General features: G+C 36.8%; 1 protein-coding gene across 1 annotated transcript in view; it reads right to left on the minus strand.

Moving 5' to 3' along the window:
- LOC137261694 (uncharacterized) overlaps nt 1-20,574 on the minus strand; it is a 53,753-nt gene extending 33,179 nt beyond the window's left edge. The window contains exon 1 of the mRNA XM_067799472.1: nt 20,485-20,574. The gene's annotated coding sequence lies outside the window, so the exon portion shown is untranslated. The remainder of the gene's footprint in view (nt 1-20,484) is intronic.
- Nucleotides 20,575-24,819: the final 4,245 nt, after the last annotated feature.

Below are 24,819 nucleotides of genomic sequence, written 5' to 3' on the forward strand. Positions count from 1 at the left end.
CATTTAATAAACACTAACTGAACGAGATGCATTTGTGCAAACACTCCTGAACACTTGTAATCATGAGGTGAAAGCATCTTCAATCTAAAGATATCTTACACTTTAAACTTCATGACTTTATCCATTTTGAACTGATGACTTTTCTCTCTTTCTCACACAAAAAATACCAAAAGAGCCCTGACATTTTGCAAATAATATTTCATGTGAATATCATTATCAACCCATACACATCCATATCAGAATGCACTACAATACATGAATTATACACGATACAAACATACACAACAGACCACAATGTACAACTTTTAATTAAATATCAGGAGATAATCACATGTATATTGACATGACAAACAGGTCATGACATACACTGTCCTCTCTACAACAGATTGCAAGTTAATTTCAAAGGATAAATCAATACACTAAGGGACCATTCACAATTTATGGCTGGGGGGTGGGAGGGGGTGGGGGGTGATGATTTATATTTTTGAGGCATGTACAATGTAAATGACCCCAACCCCACCCACCCACATCTAAAATTACACACAAAGTAAGTGACTCCCCTATATATCATATACAAAATCAATCACACCCTCCCCTTCCCATATTTTTAAAACTTCCTTTTTTTATTTTATGTACAAAATTGCTGACACCCCACCCCTGCATATGTGTAGAAAATAAATGACCCCCTACAGAACAAAATGGTTGAACCCCTTCAAATCAGCTGTTCCTTAATGCCAGCTATATGTACAAGCCTATGACCTAATGTTTGATACAGTGACTTGTGACTCGATCCATCAGGCTTCCAGTCGGTCGTCAGTGCTGTTTGCAAGATGCAGCAAGATGCAGCCAAATGGATTTTGTGGTCAGACTCACTGACCTGGTGAATTGGCATATTATCATATCCCAACATCCTGGGCCTAGATTTTCAAAGCTCAATTAGCACCAAGATAGTACTAAGTTAATGTTAATGTATGGCACTTATGATTATCTTAGTGCTAAGAGAGCACACAACATCTAGGTCCTGGATCGGTGCACACAACATCTCCCCCTGGATTGTCTGGTGTAGATTCAATAACTTACAGACCAAAGTCTTAGCTAGAATGTTGCTGAGAGGGTGTTAACCAACAAAATAATTACATGGATCAATAACACATATTGATAGTAAAAGGGATGGTAAGATGCCCAAATGAGTGTCACGCTCTGATTATCGTACAATACAGTAATTAATGTTAATAATTAATAACTGGTCAGCCTTCAATCATGATGGGTTCAATCAATCCTATATATAGCAATTGCTACAACTTATTGATCATTTCAAACTGCTGACATCTAGTGGTGTTCCAAATCTCTGGGCACTGAGTATACCTTTTTCTGAATAATCAGCAAATGGTTAAAGGTCACATGCCACCTAAAAAACACATACACTTAAAACACAATTATCACTTGTTAATGACATACAATATACACTGATGATTCTGAGAAAACAAATATACAAAATTATAAGCGTACAATTGTGAATATCAAAAGTGCAATATTTTGTGCTTCGGTTTATTTCCCTCAAAACAAAGCACCCGAGAAACCGAACCCAGTCTGAAAGGGTGCGTGTGCACTCAAGTGTAACAGACTTTTCATTGGCTGGTTCATTTGCTTATAGTTATACGCTGAGGGTTTGTGATGTATGAGATGATCTGTTTAATTGGTATTTCAGAAGCATGGTGAGCAATAAGAAAGTAATATTTTTTATAGATAACAACTAATTTTATTGTACATGATGCTTTATTTCAGAATGGTTTCATGTACCATTGTCAAGCAAGTGTGATAACAGCAAAAGAATCCACACCGAAACATAAAAAATGTATATAGAGGTGATGGGTCTTGTAAATACATGCTCTCGGCATTTTCATATAGTCCAATCACCAAATACTGAGATGCTGAACTAGTGCACAGCTGGAAACTGTCGTTCATCGAAGTAAAAAGCAGAACTTGAAACTGGCAATGTGAGTTTGGACAGATTTCACTCTGATCCAGTCATCCAGAAAAGAGGATGCAGTTTGTTTGCAACCCATAAGATATAATAACGTGTTAAGTGTACAAGTATCATACCTCAATGTCTGAGTAATTACAGTGAAAGCTGCCTTAACCGGCACTCATCGGGACTGAAGAAATAATCCACTTTAGACAACGTGATGGATTGGAGAGCTGATGATAAATGTAAAAGCCACAAATGGGACTGAGATTTTATACTGGTGTTGACAACATGCCAGAATGGATAGATGCCGGTTGGGAGAGCTTCCACTATAATGTGACAGAGACATTGTGGTCAATGACTGAAGTTGTGTACTGCATATTGTCTTTAGCAGACAGGCAGGCAGACACATAGGTGTCAACTAAACAGACATTAAGTTTTGTCAGTGACAGAGACAGCTTGTCACAATCAACATATTTTTCTATGTTTCCACAGACATGTATTAAAACATTTCAGTTGTAAATTTAAGCAATTTTTTGCAATGAAATTAATATTTCTACTGCTACATTTCTTGAAAAATTGGTCTGCAAATCTGCAGGTATGGGGCCAGTGTATATTTATCTACTACAGACCCAAGATGCTTGTAATTACTAGAAACATCTCTTGTTCTCCAACTTCTACCATAGCAATAATCCTTGCACGCATCAATTGCTGTTTTCTTACTGAATCACCTTCAAGCCATGTTAACCTGCATTGCACTATGGGCACAGCGCAACACGTGATGAAACCACTTCTTCCTTCAGCGTTGGGGGAAAATTAGTGAATCATTTGAACTGTGATTTTGCAGGCCTTTTCAGATTGTGATATTTTTCAGCTATATAAGTTGTATTTGCACTTTTGATGATTTGTTTCTGTAAGTCCATGATGAAAGATATCAGAATCTGCAAAGTTGTGTTTCGCATTGCATGTGGCCTTTAATCAGTTTTAACTTTCCAACTAATCCTGCTGAATTCTAGGGTCAATACATGTTATGGTAAAAATGTTTAAATCAAAATATGATGTGAATCATGATTCTTTATGAGACTATGAGACTATAAGGGCATTCTTTTACATCAAATACTCAAATCATAGGTTATCAGGACAAGTGTTTAAATGGTGTAAATAATCTTATTCTTACGTTTACAATACGGCACAGAATGAAGAGGCTGAAACTAAATCTAAACATCTGTAGGCATGTCTTGTGCCATAAATTGCCATAAATATTCAGTTTTTTCAGTGAATACCTAGTATTTGAACTCATGACATTACCAGAGAGTTATTTTCCAGTAATATCTGTTGACTTTATCAATTTAACTTGAGTAAGCAGGAGAACACCTGCCATGAGCTTGTGAGCAAAATTCAGTAGAATTCCATGTGTATTTCATTTCGGTTTATGAAAATACTGACTCAAAACTCCATTAAAGTGGTATAAAACTAAAAAAATATTTTCTCTAACTTAAAAACAGTGTTTACCAAATTCACAATTGATCAAATTTCCATTTACTGAGAAGACAGTTTAGAAGCGTGACGTAGTGTGTATCCTATGTTAGAGACTGGTGAGAATGGGCCTATCAAGTGAGTACAGAAGTGTCTTGGGTGGGGATGCCACCATTACCATGATTACCAGGTCCAGTAAAATAGGAAAAAAATGAATTTCCTGTACTTGTTTAATCTAAACATTCACATACATGTCTTCCCCTCGGAAAGGTTAGCACCAACACAATTTCTAATTTTTCAAGCAGGTTGATAAATCACTGTACACCAGTTTTTCCAATAATTTTCTTGCATCTGTGCATGGTCAGGGTTTTCAGGGGCAAATCACAAACACTACTGACTGAAAACCTGAAATTTTCATGTCATACTCCAGTCACCTAACAGGGGAGATAACTGAACAAACAGATTTGCTTTGAATGAAGTCTATGTGGTGACGCATTCTCAAAATATTCCTTGTTTTTGTATCAACATTGATTCAAACCCACATATCTCCCATTTTCGACAATCATACATTGAAAGTTCACTTACTCTTTTTTCGGAGTATATATTCTGAACATTAAGATATTGAATTTTGAGAGAGATGTGGTCAACAACGTCACCAAGCCTGGCCACCCAATCTTGTTAGTTGCCTCTAACCATGTGCATGGGTTGCTGCTACCAATTCCTACCCAGGTCTTCATCATCAGAAGTAGCCTAGGCTTGCTGAACATGTCCAGTCTGAAATCGTAAACATGGGCCTGTCTCTAACACTAATGTCTAATGTCTCTGGGACAGGGGGAGTTTCTATGGAATATCTCTGGAACATGGGGACTTTCTATGGAATATCTCTGGGACAGGGGGACTTTCTGTGGAATATCTCTGGAACATGGGGACTTTCTATGGAATATGTCTGGGACATGGGGACTTTCTATGGAATATCTCTGGAACATGGGGATTTACTATGGAATATCTCTGGAACATGGGGACTTACTATGGAATATCGCCGGGACAGGGGAACTTTCTATGGAATATCTCTGGGACAGTGGGACTTTCTATGGAATATCTCCGAGACAGGGGGACTTTTCATGGAATATCTCCAGGCACAGAGTGACTTTCTATGGAAATTGCAATATCTCTGGGGACAGTGGGACTTTCTATGGAATGTAGCTTCTACAGAAAAATGTTCTACAAATCTTTGCTGTGATTGTATTCTTCAACTGAGAGCCTTGTTAAAAAAAATAGGATGATGTCACAGAAGATGCATAAACATAGATGCAACTGTTTAGCTGGCATGAGACAAGCTTCATTAAAAAGTAAATCATTTCACAACTGGTGCAGCAAGAAATGTGAGTCTGGTCAGCTGTCCATTTCAAAACAGAACTTCACTGGCAAAATATTCTCCACTTGTCCAATTCAATATGTTCTAAAAAGCCTTCTAAATGACATTCTCACAAGCAAAAAAGATATTATCACTACTCTTCAGAATATGTTTGCAGCTAGTCAGCCCACGTTGGACTAATAATAAAAAAAATCAATAACAGTGACAATAATACAAAAATAAGCAATTCAGCTTAATTCAGCTTTATTCAGTTTTACAATATCTTTATTGACATAGTAGCCATGGTAACACCACGTAAATTCAGTCATGGACGCAACACAATAACTTACTCATTGGTGATTGACAGTTTTCTCTAAGCAGTCTATCTGCTTTTAGTACATTTGAGCTAATGAGTGTACAATATCAAAAAAAAAATATTTGGCTGGAAATGTCTGTTTATTTGACTTGTATAAGAATGAAGATTTTTATGGATATCAACTTCTTTATGAGAGAACACAACGTTTCGGAGTTAATGCTTACTCCTTCATCAGGTGAAGGAGATGATGAAGGAGTAAGCATTAACTCCGAAACGTTGTGTTCTCTCATAAAGAAGTTGATATCCATAAAAATCTTCATTCTTATGTATTTTCACTTCTAAATGACATTCAAAGACTTTATTTGACTTGTAATTTGTGCATGTTCATGTGCTTCCCCAAGTGTGTGACATGTCACGTAAACTCTCAACAGTAAGGCTTTTATAAACATTACATAAACAGTTGGCAAAACAATACAGCGCACTGCCGTGGAGCCCACACAAGAGTGAAACAAACATTAGGTAAAAATAAACAAAAATCTGTATGGAATACAGGTATTCAAGCATAAAAGAATGCAGAGGTGATTACACACTGACAGAATGTATTTAGACTATATTTTTGCATTTTTTCATGTGTATTTGTACAGAAGTATTCACAATTGGTTCATGATTATTTCATTAGTAAAACTGCTCTGACACAATCCCAGTTCATATTAAAGTACAGTCCCAAAATGCATGGCAACAGGAAGCGACGGAACTGGTATATAGATAGTCCACATCCTGTCAGTCATGCAGCATGAGCAACTCTAGCACTGATTCGTCCATTTTGCCAGATACAGTTTCTTTCTCATTAGATCATAATGTTCTACTCAATATGCCACATTTTATCACATTTCACCATATTCTCCCCTACTGCGCGTTGGTGATAGTTTTCTCCATTTTCCATCTCACATTCATTTGACAGCTGTTTTCCATGGCATGATTATACAGTCGCTGATAGTGGGTTGCCTGGTCAACACTGCATCATAATGTCTGTTAGCGGAAGAAGGGAAGGGGAGTAACTCTAATGTTTCAGAGCTTTCTACAGGTTACACAACAACAGATGTTTCCCCATAGACTTCTATAGTAACCTTGTATCTTTCTAAAAAACATGCAGACTGTCGGCGGCCATTTCATATACACATAGGTACAGTCAGGCCATTAAACTACAACACACTATTCTTGGACTTCTTGTCTGGCACATTTTTCCAAGCACAGGAAGTGGAACATATTAAACTCAGTTTTGAACCAAAAGTCACCTACTTGAAAATATCCTTACACACATAAGTATATGTCATGGTGCTTAAAAAATGACAGCACAAAGCACTTATAATTGTGGTCAGTTTTAGTTACTGGATACATGTGCTTTTAAAACACATAAACATCTTACACTATTTCATCCAATCACAGCTGTCACAAGTCTCTGTCTCTTGATTCGTTTACATATGGTGCCCGCTGAGGGAGCATGTGATTCTAATTTAGTGGAGTGGAACCTATGCTGATCATGCTAAATGCTCTTAACTCTATTGTCCAAATAAGGTCGTATTTTACAAAGTTTTATCCTCATGATAAAACACATGACAAACTTTCTGTACCTGCAGAAATTCAATTCAAACATTTTCAACGCAAACTGCGTTTTATCAAGGCGAAGGTTCTGTAAATGGACTAGTCACTACTTCAGAAAAGGATCGAGAAATTAACCTGCTAAAAAATGCTGCAGCTTCTGCTAGTTTTACTCAGGCTCCGAGTTCCATCACACAAAGCAACTATAGTGTGATAATTAATGTCGACATTAGCACAACCCAGGCGTACAATGGAAATCTATGAATGCTAATAGAATTATAATATAAATTTTTATAAGAGACATTGGGACATTTTGTACAATTACACATCTCCTAGAACATAACTTCAAACACAGTCATCCCTTGTAATAATGCCTTTACGATACATAAATTACTTGAAGTAGTATTTTTTAATCATTTGTTAACTAAATCTCCATGTGAACTGGAGCAAAACGTGTACACAAATGACTGCTTTATCAGGCTTAGATGAATAACAAGTAGCATAACAGCAACGACAATTGAATAATCATGTCTTGTGATGTTTGTTGTTATTCCATGCATATGGAAAATACGACTTTACTTGGCCTTTATTCTGTTACACATAATGCATGTATCTGATAACACAGGTCATCAAAGTCCAGTGATGTTTCATTGCAAATTTGAATTTCACACGAAGTGATACAATGTTGTTTTCTTCCTTCCAGAAATATTTGTCTGATAAAAGGGTAAGCTTTAGATAATTCTGCTCCTTTCTACAAACTGCTCCTAAAAAATTCAGCTTACCGAAGGTCTCATGCAGTTCTACCCAGGGTAGAATATATCTTCAGCAACCCATGCTTGCCATAAAAGGCAACTATGCTTGTTGTAGGAGGTGACTAACGGGATCGAGTGGTCAGACTCGCTGACTTGGTTGACACATGCCATCAGGTCCGAATTGTGCAGATCGATGCTCATGCTGATCATCTGTGGATTGTCTGGTCGAGACTTGATTATTTACAGACATGAGCAATATAGCTGGAATATTGCTGACTGTTATGTAAAACTACACTCACTCACTCACTCACTCACTCACTCACTCACTCACTCACTCACTCACTCACTCACTCACTCACTCACTCACTCACTCACTCACAAGTATCTGAAACAGTAACTGGCAATAAATGATACAACCATTTTCACAAAAACCTCAACAAAAAAAACCCTTGGCACAGCACCAACATTAGAAGTGGTTTGATTTGTAAAAGACATGCAAATACAAAATTTAATGGCTATTGCGAGGTATCCGTGAACAGACATCAAACTCTTCAATGGTTTCTTTTCTGAAACACTGACCATGTTGACTTTAGTTTTTGTAGGGTATTGGCCTTTTCATCGAATATAAGTACACAAAAAGAAGTACAGATGGACTCCCTGGAAAAATTCCATGAAAGAATATTCTCTGATGTCAGCCATTTTTTGTGTAGCAGACTGAAAATTCAGTACAGTGTGAAAAATCAGAGTGAGTGAGCGAGTGAGCGAGCGTTCCAGCAATGTTACAGCAGATGATACCAGAACCAGGTGCAGAAGTAGCTAATGGATTTATTTATCTCATACAATGTATATCCACAACTGACGAATATTTTGGTAATAAATGGATAAGGAATGATATTCCTAAACTTTGGGAAAAAGTATAAAAAATCTAAAATGGCCAGTCAGGACCACATAGTTAAGAATCCCAAACAATCTAAGGACATGGTACAGTGTCTTCACCTAAACTAACAATCTGTTGTTATCGTGGTTGTGAGGTGCCAAGTGATAAAATCATGTTGAGCTAGCAGTAACATAAGTCACAAGGAAGTAACTAGAACAACACACGCCCCAGCTAAGTATGCTAGGCAAATACATGTTGATGTACACCCCCATGAAAAACACAGGAGTTATTTCCTTGGAATAAGGATCAGCCTGCATGGCCAACTTGCTCAATTCTCTAAGGCCAGAACAATTTTATTTCTTGTTTTACGGATTTTTGTCCACTCAAAACCTAAAGGCAGGCAGGAAGAAAATTAAGAACAGAATTTTCAATCAAAGTAATATTTCTTGTAAAGACTCAAAAGTATTTTAATTGTGGGAAGTTTTGAAGTGAATATGGGTCAAAAAACAATCTAAAAAGTATTTTCTTGTGAGTTTACATTTTCAGCCATAATAACATTCGGATTTTGTTTTTTGAGTGGGAAAAATTGTTCTTGTTATTGACAAAAATACGGCAGACTGATCTGTAAAACAAGAAATGAAAATGGTCTGGCCTAAGGGACAAATTGATAGCATAGATGATAATGTTTACAAAATAATAAATAAAAGATTGGGGCGATTATTGTCCGCTTAGACTTGACTCCTCAAAAGATGGAAATACTACTGATCCATGCTCAGTATTCACTCACTCACTCACTCCTCCACAAGCATCTGAACAATAACTGGCAATACACAATACAACCATTTTCACAAAAACCTCAAAGAAACCCTTGGCACAGCACCAACATTAGAAGTGGTTTGATTTGTAAAAGACATGCAAATACAAAATTCAGTGGCTATTGTGAGGTATCCATGTGACAGTATTTCTCTAGATCAGAGGGGCATCTGCAAAACAAGTAACTGTGACTGGCTCATTTTGATGGATTATTTACAAATGCCTACAGAAAAATTCAAAACTCCCTCCTGGATTCAATGTTGGTAGAAAAACTACAATACCCTCTATTGTCCTTCATGCATATATCAAACAACAATAGCATGCTTTGCAGTTTCCAGCCAAAACACTTGGGTTTTTGTATTATACTCATAAAATTATTATGAAAACATAATAGATTCATTACAGTGGTCTGAAAAGAACAAGCTGACACACAGAATAATAGAATATTATTTTTACCACAACACAAGGCAAGGTTAAAATGGATTTCAATATTTGATGTTTATCATCAACAAACAGGATTTTTTTACGTTTATCTTAAAGTTCGATGGAGTGACACTGTATCATTATGTGATAAAAACATATGATTTTAACCTGGTGTAGGTTGTTAGTGATGGTAGTGATCCTACAAATATAACATGTGATTTGTAATCATGGTAATGATGACCCCAAGAAGCCCATGATTTAACAGTATTTATTTAATCAGCATCATCAACATGCTAGTGATCCTACAAATATAACATGTGATTTGTAATCATGGTAATGATGACCCCAAGAAGCCCATGATTTAACAGTATTTATTTAATCAGCATCATCAACATGCTAGTGGTCCTACAAATATAACATGTGATTTGTAATCATGGTAATGATGACCCCAAGAAGCCCATGATTTAACAGTATTTATTTAATCAGCATCATCAGCATGCTAGTGGTCCTACAAATATAACATGTGATTTGTAATCATGGTAATGATGACCCCAGGAAGCCCATGATTTAACAGTATTTATTTAATCAGCATCATCAGCATGCTAGTGGTCCTACAAATATAACATGTGATTTGTAATCATGGTAATTGTGACCCCAAGAAGCCCATGATTTAACAGTATTTATTTAATCAGCATCATCAGCATGCTAGTGGTCCTACAAATATAACATGTGATTTGTAATCATGGTAATTGTGACCCCAGGAAGCCCATGATTTAACAGTATTTATTTAATCAGCATCATCAGCATGCTAGTGGTCCTACAAATATAACATGTGATTTGTAATCATGGTAATTGTGACCCCAGGAAGCCCATGATTTAACAGTATTTATTTAATCAGCATCATCAACATGCTAGTGGTCCTACAAATATAACATGTGATTTGTAATCATGGTAATTGTGACCCCAGGAAGCCCATGATTTAACAGTATTTATTTAATCAGCATCATCAGCGTGCTAGTGGTCCTACAAATATAACATGTGATTTGTAATCATGGTAATGATGACCCCAGGAAGCCCATGATTTAACAGTATTTATTTAATCAGCATCATCAGCATGCTAGTGGTCCTACAAATATAACATGTGATTTGTAATCATGGTAATGATGACCCCAAGAAGCCCATGATTTAACAGTATTTATTTAATCAGCATCATCAGCATGCTAGTGGTCCTACAAATATAACATGTGATTTGTAATCATGGTAATTGTGACCCCAAGAAGCCCATGATTTAACAGTATTTATTTAATCAGCATCATCAGCATGCTAGTGGTCCTACAAATATAACATGTGATTTGTAATCATGGTAATGATGACCCCAAGAAGCCCATGATTTAACAGTATTTATTTAATCAGCATCATCAGCATGCTAGTGGTCCTACAAATATAACATGTGATTTGTAATCATGGTAATTGTGACCCCAAGAAGCCCATGATTTAACAGTATTTATTTAATCAGCATCATCAGCATGCTAGTGGTCCTACAAATATAACATGTGATTTGTAATCATGGTAATGATGACCCCAGGAAGCCCATGATTTAACAGTATTTATTTAATCAGCATCATCAGCATGCTAGTGGTCCTACAAATATAACATGTGATTTGTAATCATGGTAATTGTGACCCTAGGAAGCCCATGATTTAACAGTATTTATTTAATCAGCATCATCAGCATGCTAGTGGTCCTACAAATATAACATGTGATTTGTAATCATGGTAATTGTGACCCCAGGAAGCCCATGATTTAACAGTATTTATTTAATCAGCATCATCAACATGTCATTCTGATGGGCCTTTTTCTCATCTTGAACTTTTTATTTTACAAAAATGAAAAATCTCATCTACTAAGCATATATAAAAACATTGAATTTGCAGGAGAAATCCTGCATTACTTTCTCAACAAAAACAAAATTCATGAATGTGATGCTTTCTAGCAATGGACATCATTTCCGAATCCAATAGTAGGGTTGACACTTGAGCTGCCAGTGCAACAATTTGGTATGATCCATTGAAAATAAAATCTGACTCTTAGTTTCATTTTTTGAATAGCATTTTCTACTATTTCGATTCGACATTTGAATACCTATCTAAAGTACTTCCACAGAACCAGAATGTAATTTTGACTCCAAATCAAGTGGTACCAAGTGTGGAAATAAGGTGAAACATGATTAGCAGACACCAGGCTACAATAACAATAATACAATACAATAATACAATATTACAATAACAACTGTAGTACAACGGTAGTAGTCATCGACAAGTTGACAACGAATTTCATGATTAACAAAAATAGACTAAGTAAGTGAGTTAAATGAAATCTGATGTTTTTACTTGTATGAAGAATCGAATCAAAAATGCTTGAATCAAGAGGCCAATATCTAAAATCAAATGGAAATGAGGTCTGGGTGAAATGCTGCAGCCCTAGTTGACACAAATGTCATTTTGAGAGGTTGAAACATTATGTCATCACAAATAATATTGGCTGTAGCCTATGACTATGTTCTACATCTTCCTTATTTGTCATAAACTGTTACACCATATCAGTGTATGAAACCCTGTATTAAAAACAGGAAACTGAGGCAAGGTGTTAAAATACTCTTACCAAAGAATTGCTTATAGTGAGGTAAACTTAAACATATTCAAAAACAAATTTTACAAAGCACAACTTGGTGGTCCCTGTTGATTCATTTAGTGTCACTGCCTTGTGAATGAGACAAACAGGCAAAGTCAGGATGGTCAGTATCTTTGGAAAGAATGGTGCCTACATGTTAATCATGCAAGTGGCACAGGGGATTTGTAACACTCCTTGTGAAAAGTAAACATGCGCAACAGCAAATTTAACAAAAATGACTTGGTCACTGAAAGCATTCTTTAGACCAATCACGTTTAGTGATAGATAAAAGGGTAGGTTGATCTGTGGAAGTTATGGTTTGACTGATCTTGAACTATACATACAGACATCGTCTAGCTACCACAATTGTAAACTATTTTCAAAATATCACCCATAGTCAGTGACATGGCAAAATATATATCCATGGAAAATGGATTGGCCAACAGGGTTGGCTATACAATAATGTTGTAAGCCCACCATGTAACCAGCAATCAGTAGGCGGCCGGGCAGACACCTTTTCATACACTGACCATATGCATATTATGATGATATGAATACTGCTGATGTGTCTCCAGTCAGGCAATCATCATCAGTAGTGACAATGTAATACATAGAACAGTAGCAATGATGTCATATTTACATCAAGTAAAGATATGATACAATGCATATCTCAACACTAAACATGTGATGCGGTTGTTCACTTGAGTGAGTGAGTTGTTTGATGCCACACTCATCAATATCCCAGCTATATGGCTGCAGTCTGTAAATAATCGAGTCTGGATGAGATAATCCAGTGATCAACAACATGAGCATCGATCTGCGCAATTTTGAAACGATGACATGTGACAACCATGTCAGCGAGTCTGACCACCTGATCCGGTTAGTCGCCTCTTCTGACAAGCAGTCGCCTTTTAGTACAGTTGAAGTAAAAGCGTGATATGACAAATGTGTAGTTAATTATGGTGTGACATGACACATATCTCAAAGGAAAATAATTTTTGTTGGTAATCAGCAGTGTTCCAATTAATGGTGGTTAGTAAATAATCATATAATGATGGTAAAACCCAGAGACAGAAAACATGAGCACTGATCAATACAAATGGGATGAGATGATATGAACCATGTCAGCAAGCCTGACCACTCGATCCCTTTCAAAGCCTCCTATAGAAAGCACACATTGCCTAAGTAAGTGCCATACATTAACACTAACTTACGACTATCTTAGCGCTAAGAGAGCTTCGAAATTATAGGCACTGAACACTAATTGTAAGATGTTATCGGTTTGTAAGTTGCACAAAAAGCAGGACGACTATGAGAACTAACACAATACCGAGCAATTTTTATTCATATGCAATATATAGAGCATATCTCATGAGTGCCCACGTCATACTGTGTTTCCAAAACAAGTGCTGAAATGTTGGCATGTTGGCGACTGGAGTTTCTTAGACATAGTATGATGAGGGCATGAATATAATATTCTATTTATTACCATAGGCGTGAAACTGAGAAAAAAAACACCCTAAATCTACTCCCAAAGATAGGCTGGCTACCCGTCATTGGTGTATGAAGAATGCAACACCGCAGATAAAACATGACATAAGACACTTGTTTGCTGTTTATGGTACTGTATGTTATGCTACTATAAAATGTTGACAATTTCAATCCCAATTATATTGTAAGAAATGTCAAATCTGAAATGTGAATTTAATTTCATTCTATTGGTCCTGGGAATTTTCAGTGAGTCAGCCAGACATCTGAAACTTACAGGACACAATGTCCATTTGCGAACACTACATTGTACATGCATCATGTCATATAAATGAAGGACTCAATATTACCACTATCCTATACACAACACTGTGTGGCATCTGTGAATCTCAACACTCCACATTCCAGGTCAATAGATTGCTTAGTATATCATGATATTTTGGTCAATATTCGTTGTCAACCAAAAGTACCATATGAGAAACTGATTGTAGGGGATTGTATATGGGACAAGACAACTATTGACTCAATACACACAGCACTGTGTCAGCTTGTCTAGTCTTCAGCTTGTATTGTCACCAGCTGTCAGAGAGCTCTGTGCTTGTTAGTGCTGTGGAACACTTTAGTAATGGTCACTTACAGACTAGTCAGTAACCCACACCTAGTCTCTTTTCATAAAACAATACAGCTGCTAATCTTCTTCACAAAATCAAACATACTTTCTACTGTAATAACACTGATCAGTAGAGCTGTGACGATATATTGTAGAATTGATAATCGTGATACTTTATCGGGCAATAAATATATCAATACTTTCTTTTGTATCGGTATACATATTGTTGACCTCAACATTGTTGTCACTAGAAATTGACAGTTACGTGTATATTTACACTGTTACTTGATATCAAAATATACTTTTCTAAAAAAAATAACTGAAAATAACATATCATGTTGTCTATTGAATTGTATCGCATCATTCCAAGATATCTCAATGCGTATCATATCGTGAATTTTCTGTATCATCACACCTCTAGTGATCAGCCATAGACTTCAAAGGCTGTATTGAACTGGATATATTTGTTTCAACTTTCATGGTCTCTTTGACAGACTAACCTGTCTACTAAGTTATCAAAGGTGACTTCTTGGTGTCTGGTCAACACTATTAGTACCCATTCTAATTACTGTTAAAGATGTGGTAATACAGAGGTGATATGTGAAAATCAATGTTCAGGTTATCGCAGAAACATGCGTTCTTCACACAAAAAATAATAAAACCACGCAAAAACTTTGGTTTGGAACACATAGATTCTGATCTACATAATTTTTAAGAGTACCATAGAACCGCCACATATTGACAGACAGACAGACAGACATTTTTATTCAGTATAGTGGCATCAGGCCCAAATTGCAAACATAATTAAATTTCAGTCACTGAGCATACTTTAAATTGATTCATATTGAGAATAAATGATTCAGGATTGTACCAAAATTTCATGTCCAAAGGATTTGGACTACATATTTATAATTTTATTTCTGCACGCACTCGTACAAAACCTACCGCGGTCACTGAAAATAATCCAGTTGTAGTTATTCACTGACCTTGATTGATGATATATTTCCTGAACCTCTTAAGGGAACATTTTTGTCAGTAGTTTCTTAACATCCTATGACGTGCAACACATCAACAGTGTTTAGATACTTGTGTCCCAATAAGGCAATAATTATGTGTTATGCTTAATGTATACTTCTCATAGATTTATGTCATATTAAATAAGTCTAATGAAAATGTACTGTACTGCAATATCAATTACGTTAATCAAGACAACAACTTTGGTTATTAAATACAATCTTTCATCAATTATGTTAATTAAGATAATAACTTTGATCATTTTATACAATCTTACATCAATCATGTTAATCAAGATAATAACTTTAGTTATTAAATACAATCTAACACTGATTGTAAGCCATCCCTCTTTATTGCAACCATGATGCATTCCTGTTCTCATATATTGTTCAATTCTTATAGATACCACTTTTCTGTTATCTGTAGATCGTTATCTGCAGATCGTTATCCTCACTCTTATCTACATGCTCAAACACAATACAAATGAACAAATTAAGTCGTTCTTCACACAAGACACACAGTGCTGAACACACAACACCAGCAGAATGACAAATAGGTCGTAAATCTCCACTATCACTATGATCTCATGAACACAAAGGCAAATGGTGTAATTTCTGGGTATCAGATAACCAGATAAATGTACAAACGGTTTCAATACAATACTTACAAGTGCACCATGAAAAGTAGTCTTTAAAGCACAAAAGGAGGGGCCAAAATCTGTCAGCTGGGCCCACACATTCTCCACATTGTTACTACCTGGCTGGGATGTTTCACTTTACAGCTCTCTGACCTGAAGCTGAACCTGATGACATGGCCAGATCACGCCCAATAACACAAATAAGATAGGTGATTTTCTGGTTTCAGGAGTTTAAACAACTTGCAACAACAGCACTTGCTGCCTATTGAAATAATTATACAATAAATGTCACGAATAATATCTTGGCTGCAGACAGATGACATGAAAACCAGTTATCCATCATCAGAGGAAATGAACCCAGAGGAGTTCTGGGAGAGAAACATGTTTTTTTTCAGTGCACCACAAAATATTCATAAAAATGCTGATGATGTTTAGGCATGCCTTGAGGAGTTGAAGTGTGCCAGGTGGAAGAAAATGTTTCATCCATCATGAAACTCAGCTAATGTTATTTCACCATGGCCATATTAGATAAGCAGTAGTTAAAAGGTTTTCCATATTAATTATCAACTGAGAGTAATGACACCCTACATTTGTCACTTTCTTAGGGATTTTTAAAAACAGCTTCATAGGTGTAAATCAAATTCTGTAAAATAAAGCATGTTTTCTTCAAACTAAATTGTCCCAAATAATTTCTGTTGTAAACAGAGAGACATGCACACACTCAGAAACAGTGGGAGAGAGATTGAGATTTGTGTATTGACGTAGTTTTTAACTAATTAATAAACTTTTTACATTTATTAAAAAATAAAGAAAATAACTTTTCATCCCCATTTCACCTCAAGATCTAATACTGAGACAAAGTTCCTAATACTTACGATTTCCTGACACTGATAATATTAACATAATCAGTGATCCCAGTAGGTTTTGTACGAGTGCATACAGACGTAAAAGAATGAATATGTAGTCCAAATCAGTTGGGTGTATAATTTTCAGTACAATCCTGAATCATGTTAATATTTATTGTTTGTCTGGTTTTAAGGTACTAGTACTTTTTAAAATTATGTAATATTTTTTGTGTGGTTTAATTATGTTTTTACGTGAAAATTTTCAACATGTCATGATAAAGAAAGTATACATGTATATTTTGTTGTTTGTATTGATGCTGGAGCAGCTGATACAATACCTGCATCAGTTCACTGATCATATTCATAACAGTGCATTAAAGATTCAGTGAATAATGACACCCCTAAAACTAACCCAGTTTGAATACAGCTTGCCCCACAACTGCTGACAACTACTTGTTCCCCTGGTATTCAGTTTGCTGGTGCCAGGGGTCAGGCTAGCACTGAACTAACTGGTCAGTCAGGACACAGGTGAATCCATTCTCCTTAGTAATATTTCTCACTCTGATAGACAGATGCCAAGTCGCTGTATATGTGAATAATTTTGATAGTAACAAACACAGCCCATTTAAACTCAGAAGAAGTACCAAGGAGACCAGAGATTCAGAGCATGAGGAAATCTAGGCTTGCTCCATTTAGGACTTAAGCATTGCAGAGAGGGGTAGGCAGTGGAGAAAATAATGTGGTTCAGGAACTGAGAGTGACTATCTCAGTGACAGAGCTGTATACATGGGACAATAGTGTTACTTCTAGAATACCTACTGGCTAAGTCAACTTCTGTCAGCTAAAGCATATCTAGTCAGAAATACATTATCCAAACTATTCTCTCTTTTTTTTCTTCGCATTTTTAATTTTCACAAAAAAAAAGTTTTGAAGACAAAGATGCAGTGTTTGCCCTTAACCATAAAAAGCTGCAGGCCCTTAGGACCCAGAACCATGAAAAGTTGTCGTTCCTATCAGAATGAGTAGACCCTATATTTTTGCAACAACATAAATAATTAAAACAAACAAAACATGTGACAACTAACAGATTGCACACCACCATATATCACCTACCATCATAAATGAACTGAACAATACCTTGTATGTGGTTAAAAGATATTTGGATAACTTGTTATAGGTTAAAGGATCATATCTCAGTAAAATATATTGCATCTTGAAAATGATAGTCATTTCACTTACAGACAACAGTTGCCGATCGAAATAAAATCATCTGATATATCTGAAAAATATTACTCCTAGTTACTGGGGATGAAAAGGCTGTCATCTATACTGACCTGCAAAAAAACAACCTGTGGCCTGAGTGGTTTTCAGTTGGTTTCGGGCCTAAGGAATAACATTAATCTTGAAAGATCCAAAGATGGCTTGGTACTGTTGCAAGAGTTAGTGACTTTAGTTTTACGCCACTTTTAGTAATATTCAAGCAATAACACACATTGTACCCATATGGGATGTCAAACCCGTGTTTTTGGTGTGACAAGCGAGTGTTTAACCCGCTTTTAGGACACAAATGACAGACAGAGATAGTGTATTTATACTGTCAGGAAATTCTGTAATAAATAACTTTGCATAATATTTCATGCCTATTTAAATGGATTACCTGTGTATATGTACTGACATATGTATATAGATATAAAACACATTTCCTATTTACCTGTTTTAAATCATCATCATCATCATTATCATCATCATCATCATCATCATAATTTATTTTTCCTGTTTGAACAATACTTTTCTATAAATAAGAAATTCAGCTAGGCAACAAGCGTCCTTGTGCTATATCTATGGTCGTTCAGGGCCAACTGTACTATATTTTACCATGCATGGGGACAGAACAAACAGTATTTCTTTTATGTCACGTCAAATTACATTCTTACCAATGATATATCTGAGGCACAAAACAGATAAAGGAAACACAGTTGCCCTGAACTAAACTAACATTAAAAATACTTGTTCCGGGCTAACTGACATGCCGTTCTGCTGAAGTGTCTGATCGTACATTAAGACACACTTTACCAATAACACAAATGCCAAAATGTACATTGTGGTAAGACATCTCTTTCTTGATTCAGTAAAACATGTGATTATCAAAAATGACATTTGACAATATATACATCACATTTTTACTCTCAATAAAAGTTTAAATTGGAACATCTAATATATGATCTATATCAGGCTGACTAGTCAAGTGATATGCAGGACTGTGGACAGACTTAGTTTACGAATATTGCTGTGTTGCAGTGGCAAAATGTGTCAAGCTGAGGCATTTTTTCTGTCAAAAAAAATTAAGGTGCTACCCTAGGAGACTGTACAAGCCATGACAATTGATGTGAATTGTCAAGCCATTTACCAAGGGTGTGTTTGATGACATGGAAACACTGGAATGGCATAGTCATATTCAGTGTGCAAAAAGGGTACTTTTTTGACAGATCAAGTACTGTCAGCATGTTTGATATTTAAGGGAAGAAGATTAGAATATAACAAACACATGTTTAATTTCCATCAGAAAGTTCACCATCTAAGAAGTTATATTAAATTTACTGCACAATTGCTATCTAAGGTATCATTTAATGCATGGAAATCAATCATATCATACACTTTACATCCAGAGGTTGAACAACAATTCTGGGAAAATTTGATTTTCATCAAAATGTCCTTAGCCTCATTGATATTTGCAAAATATTTGTCAACTAAAGCTCAGTCTGTGAAGACAAACTTAATATGTGAATGGTTTAAAAAGCACTCCCTAAGTCTGTTTAATAAACATTGCAGATGCACAATTAACATGTGAATGGTTTAAAAAGCACTCCCTACGTTTGTTTAATAAACATTGCCGATGCTTATTAAGGTGGGCAGGCATGATTTGAAAAAGTATCCACACTGAATAGTGTTTCTGCCTTTCTGTTCTGATGAGCTTTCCATGAAAGACCATGCACTATACCAATGTGTACAGTATTACGTCTGCTGAAACATGAATACATAAAGTCTGGCCAGAATTTAAAGCATGAAAAGTGCAATACAAATATTTAACACTGCAATAGCCAAGCACAATGTTGCAGATGTGGGATGTGTGAAACTGTACTTTCCACCTTCCTTCTCTTTGATTTAGAGTGAATGATGCTCTGGAGCCATGATGATAAATAGTACCTTTACTTAATCAGACAACCATCATTAGAGCTTTGCAAACCTCCACATTAACAGGCGGCACTGTCCTACATGTAGAAGAGATCACTTCGACCTCGTCCCATTCTGTGAGACAACCAAAAATCTATTTTTATACAATATAACCAACACATGTTGCATTATCAAAATACATGCAGTTGTAAGCGTTTGTTCACAGCTTGCAAAAATGAGAGTTGGGAAATCAACCAAAAATGGATGCATATCACATTACACCGGTCGGCAGTCCGTCCGAGATTGACTAAACCCTGCAATACATTCTCTGAGTCTGAGAGACACCTTCCAAGTGGGCTCCGCTAAGTGGCCGTTATCACCTGCCGCTTTCACTTTCAGTGTCACTCGTATATCACCAATGCCGGTACTTACATCTACTTGACAGCACTATGAAGGTGTAATTGGGACATTACCTGCAGAATTGCACTCCTCCTGAAGTTCTGTGATCACCGTTTCAAGATGTTTCGCTCAGGTGCATTAGGGTCGATTTGCAAGCCTTGATGACAAGGGCGCATAACTCTGTCAACTCCACTGGACAGAGTCACTGTGACATGAGCCCCGTCGCTATCGTAGCTTAGAGAGTTCGAATCAAAACGTTGTACAAAAACAGAGTTTACTTCATACATTTTTTACTTCAAACATTTCCTGAACCACAAACTGTTCCGATTGTATATTACAGTAAGACAAAAGGAACGGATGACATCGATGATTTATCCCCATGATTTACTAACGGACTTTCTTACAGGTGGCTGAGTGAGTTAGACGGCTGACTTTGTGAGCTGTACTTCAAGTGCAATCCCAAATATAACATGTGTTACATCTGACCACTTTCAAAACGGCTGTGTGCATTCGTTGGGTTTTTTTTATCTATATTTGTTTTTCATAAACAAGGCATGCAGTCATTTGCATTCTTGTTTTAAATAGTCGGATGTACCTTTTACTATTTTCAAATGTTTATCATATGGGAAACAGTCGAACCACAATGTTTTACTGATGGCAGTATATTGCCAAAGGTTTGTTATACTATACAAACAGACTATAGAGGATATGAAAGTATGCATGCGATTTTTTACTTAAGACTTTGAAATGTTGACAGGGGTTCAAAATTTATTTTAAAAGCGGCTTGCCACAGGGCAAGTGACTTCAAGAAAATAACTTGTCCTGACTCATTTTCCACCTGATTTTATGACACAATGTTTGATGTTAATGTTTCCTGGACTATTTATCGAGGAGTGATAAATTTCAAAGAACCATAGCTCTAAATAACTATTATTGCGAAATGTAATAGCTACATTATGAGCAGATGTGAAATGAAATCCAAGTTTATTTGCAGTTTGAAACCATAAGTGGAAGTAATCTAGTGGTCCACGGACAAGTAAGATACCATTATTTGTTTGTTAGAAATGATGTTAGAAACTGACATGTCCCGGGCGTTGGGCGATGGGATTTTTAAACCCCCGACTCTCGGCGTGAAAATTAGCCGAATCAGCCGTGATAATGCTGAAAACGCCTCTGTTTACATCGCCTACTGTAAACGAATGTCACAAAATGATAAAATAACTTTCTGAGTGGTTATAGAAAGAATGCTGAAATGATATTTTCAAATGTCAAGCAGGTGTTTAGCTGTCTCGACTCTGGAATATTTCTCAGTATGGCGTAAAACAATATTCAGGCAGTTATTTCTAACATACCTGTCCTCTACCCAACGCCCCAGCTGAGAAAAAACACTGACATCTCCGTACACCTATCAGGTAGAACATGATCTAAAATCGAAGTCATCTGCAGTAGGCGAATGAGTTTGGTTTTACGCCGACTTTTTGCATTATTCCAGCAATACCAAGCTCATGGACGCCAGAAATGGGCTTCATACATTGTACCCATATGGGGAATCAAACCCGGGTCTTCAGCGTAAAGAGCGAACGCTTTAATCACTACGCTACCCGCAGCCCCTAATCTGCAATAGAAATCGAGTGTACATACATTACAAAGTGTGATCTGAAGGTAAATGTACTTTCGGGCAGTTTCATCAGGGTTATTATGGTTCGACGTTGGAAACTTAAGAAGTGGTAAATGAAAATGTTATGATCAATAGCTTGGAGTACATATCAGGCACTCAAAATGTTACCCCTTTTTAGACCTATGAACTCGTTAGTACGTCTTCTCTCTGTTCTCTGTTGAGTAGCTTAGTGGCCCAAACCGAAGACCTGGGTTTGATTCTCTACATGGGTACAATGTGTGAAGTCCATCTCTGGTGCCCGGACCGTGATATTGCGGAAATATTGCTAAGAGCGGCGTAAAACTTAACTCACCCACTCAGTTTGAGTTCATATTTTTTTATCCGTGTGTTTCAGATTTTCCTGTTACAAACTGGGGCTCTAGCCCATTGAAGAATAAAATGAAGCAACATCCTTCTGTTTTGGTTTGGTTTTTATTTAATTAAAGACATTATACAAGCGCATTGCATTAACACATTCACACTGACAGAATAGCTAGCAAATAACATGAAGTATATAGTAAATAGGGAAAAGTGACTAGCACATGACGGATGAAATTACACTTTGGTGTTTTGTACTGTGACATAGACATGGGTGAACTCAGCAGTATTTCAGCTATATGGCGCTGGTCTGTAAATAATCCAGTCTGGGCCAGACAATCCAGTGATGGAAATCATGAGCATCGACCTATGCAGTTGGGATACGACGATATATGTGTGTCAACCAAGTCAGCGAGTCTGACCACCCGATCCCGTTAGTCGCCTCTACGACAAACACTGGTTACTGAAGATCATCTCTAAACCGGACCTTCACGGGTCAAATTCAAAAAGACCAAGTCAAGTTAATGAACTGTTCACAGCTCGCTAAATAAGCTTTCATTAACTATTCTATCCAAGTGTTCGCACGAGACCTCTCCCGCTTAATTTTGTAACTGCTGTCATAGTCATGTGTATTGCTAAAATGTTATGACACTCTCCTTCTTCAAAGTGAATTCATATCATGCATCAAACTGTCTCCTGCTTTCTATATAACTATGGGGTAGCAAGGTTTACTGTTACCTCGGTTTGTTTGTTAACATGGACACGTTTCGTATGAATCAAGCTGTAGTTTATGTTGCATTCTGGCGTTCTTTATCGTTACCACAGTAACAAGTCAACTGACTGAATAGTCTGCCGTACAGACCCTGAAGCAAATATATCCAAGAATGTCCACACAAGAAAATGTAGCAAGTCTAGATTTCCTTAGCGTCTGAAAACGAAGAAAGTCTCAGGGCTCCATTTCATTATATTATTATTTCATTTTTACTATGAACTTTTTTTCAGTAAAATATGTTGATTTCAGAGACTAGTTGTTTGTCTAGTCAAATCTATAAAGCGGTGGGTCAGCCTGGTGGTTAAAACTTTCGCTCGTCACGTCGAAGATCCGGGTTTGATTCCCCACTTGGGCGAAATGTGTGAAGCCCATTTCTGGTGTCCTCCACCGTGATTAGCTTGGATATTGCTAAAAGCAGCGTAAAACTACACTCACTAGTTTGACTGTGTATTTGTTTTAGAAGTGTCTCCAAGGCCAAACGTTCACATTTTTTTTAAACTGGGAAATGGCTACTGATTTACGTTGTCCTTATATCAAGGTCTTCTTCTCCCTCGTGACAGAGGTAACATATTGATGAAATCTGGCTCAAACGACCACTCACTCACTTACTCAAATGTGGATCCCACATTTCATTGTATTTTTGCACCAATTATTTCAACAAAGCACGACACGACACGACACGACACCACATGACACAACAGAACACATCGCATGCCTCAACACCGCACTTCACACCTCCCACAGCACACCGACAAGGTGATATTCATACCTGTTATGTACTACGTATCTCTATTCCCATGACACAATGCCTCAACGCTATTAACTCCTGTGATCAGAGAGTCAATGACTCAATACCCTGGACACGCACACCAGCGTGTGGTATTCATGCTCGCCACAGACACAATGCTAAACTCAGAAATTACCAGCAGTTAATCTTAGCTGGATTACAGCCTCACACTCTCGACTATTAGATAACTGAGGGCGGGTTTTACCTTTGTCGAAGAAACGCAACCCCCTTGTGTGTTTCATCTCGTTGCACACGTGAAGATCCGGGCTAGAATTGATCTTCAGCAACCCATGCTTGTCGTAAGAGGCGGCTAACAGGATCGGGTGGTCAGACTCGCTGACTTGGTTGACACGTCATCGTATCCCAAATTCGTAGGTTGGCGCTCATGCAGTTGATCAGTGGATTGTCTGGACCAGACTCGATTATTACAGACCGCCGCCCTATTGCTGGGATATCGCTGAACATGGCATAAAACTAAACTCACTCACTCTCCTAGCTGCATTTAAAGATTAAGAAAGTGTTGATAATATACTCTACTGTCTTGTACTGCCCATTCATTAATTGATACGCAAGCATGTCTTTGTAGTTGTTTTAGTTACGACTCGGAGAAAATTGTCCCGGAAATGCCACACAAACGTGCCGCGGGTTTTATCAAAAGCAGCTTAATCACAGACCTAATCACAAACTGCTTTGAAAGATAGGGAATATTTGTGCTGTTACGATATACCAATTTCATAATAATCCGTAGCATCAAATAAAGTACGTGCTTGAAAAATGCATTTGAAAGAAAACATTTGAAACGTTATCAAGACGTTTGCAAGTAAAAACCATTGCAGAAACATTTTTGTAGTCGAATAAAATTCAGAAAATATATC

Source organism: Haliotis asinina, chromosome 14, assembly GCF_037392515.1.
Source record: "Haliotis asinina isolate JCU_RB_2024 chromosome 14, JCU_Hal_asi_v2, whole genome shotgun sequence".
NCBI classification, from domain to species: domain Eukaryota; kingdom Metazoa; phylum Mollusca; class Gastropoda; order Lepetellida; family Haliotidae; genus Haliotis; species Haliotis asinina.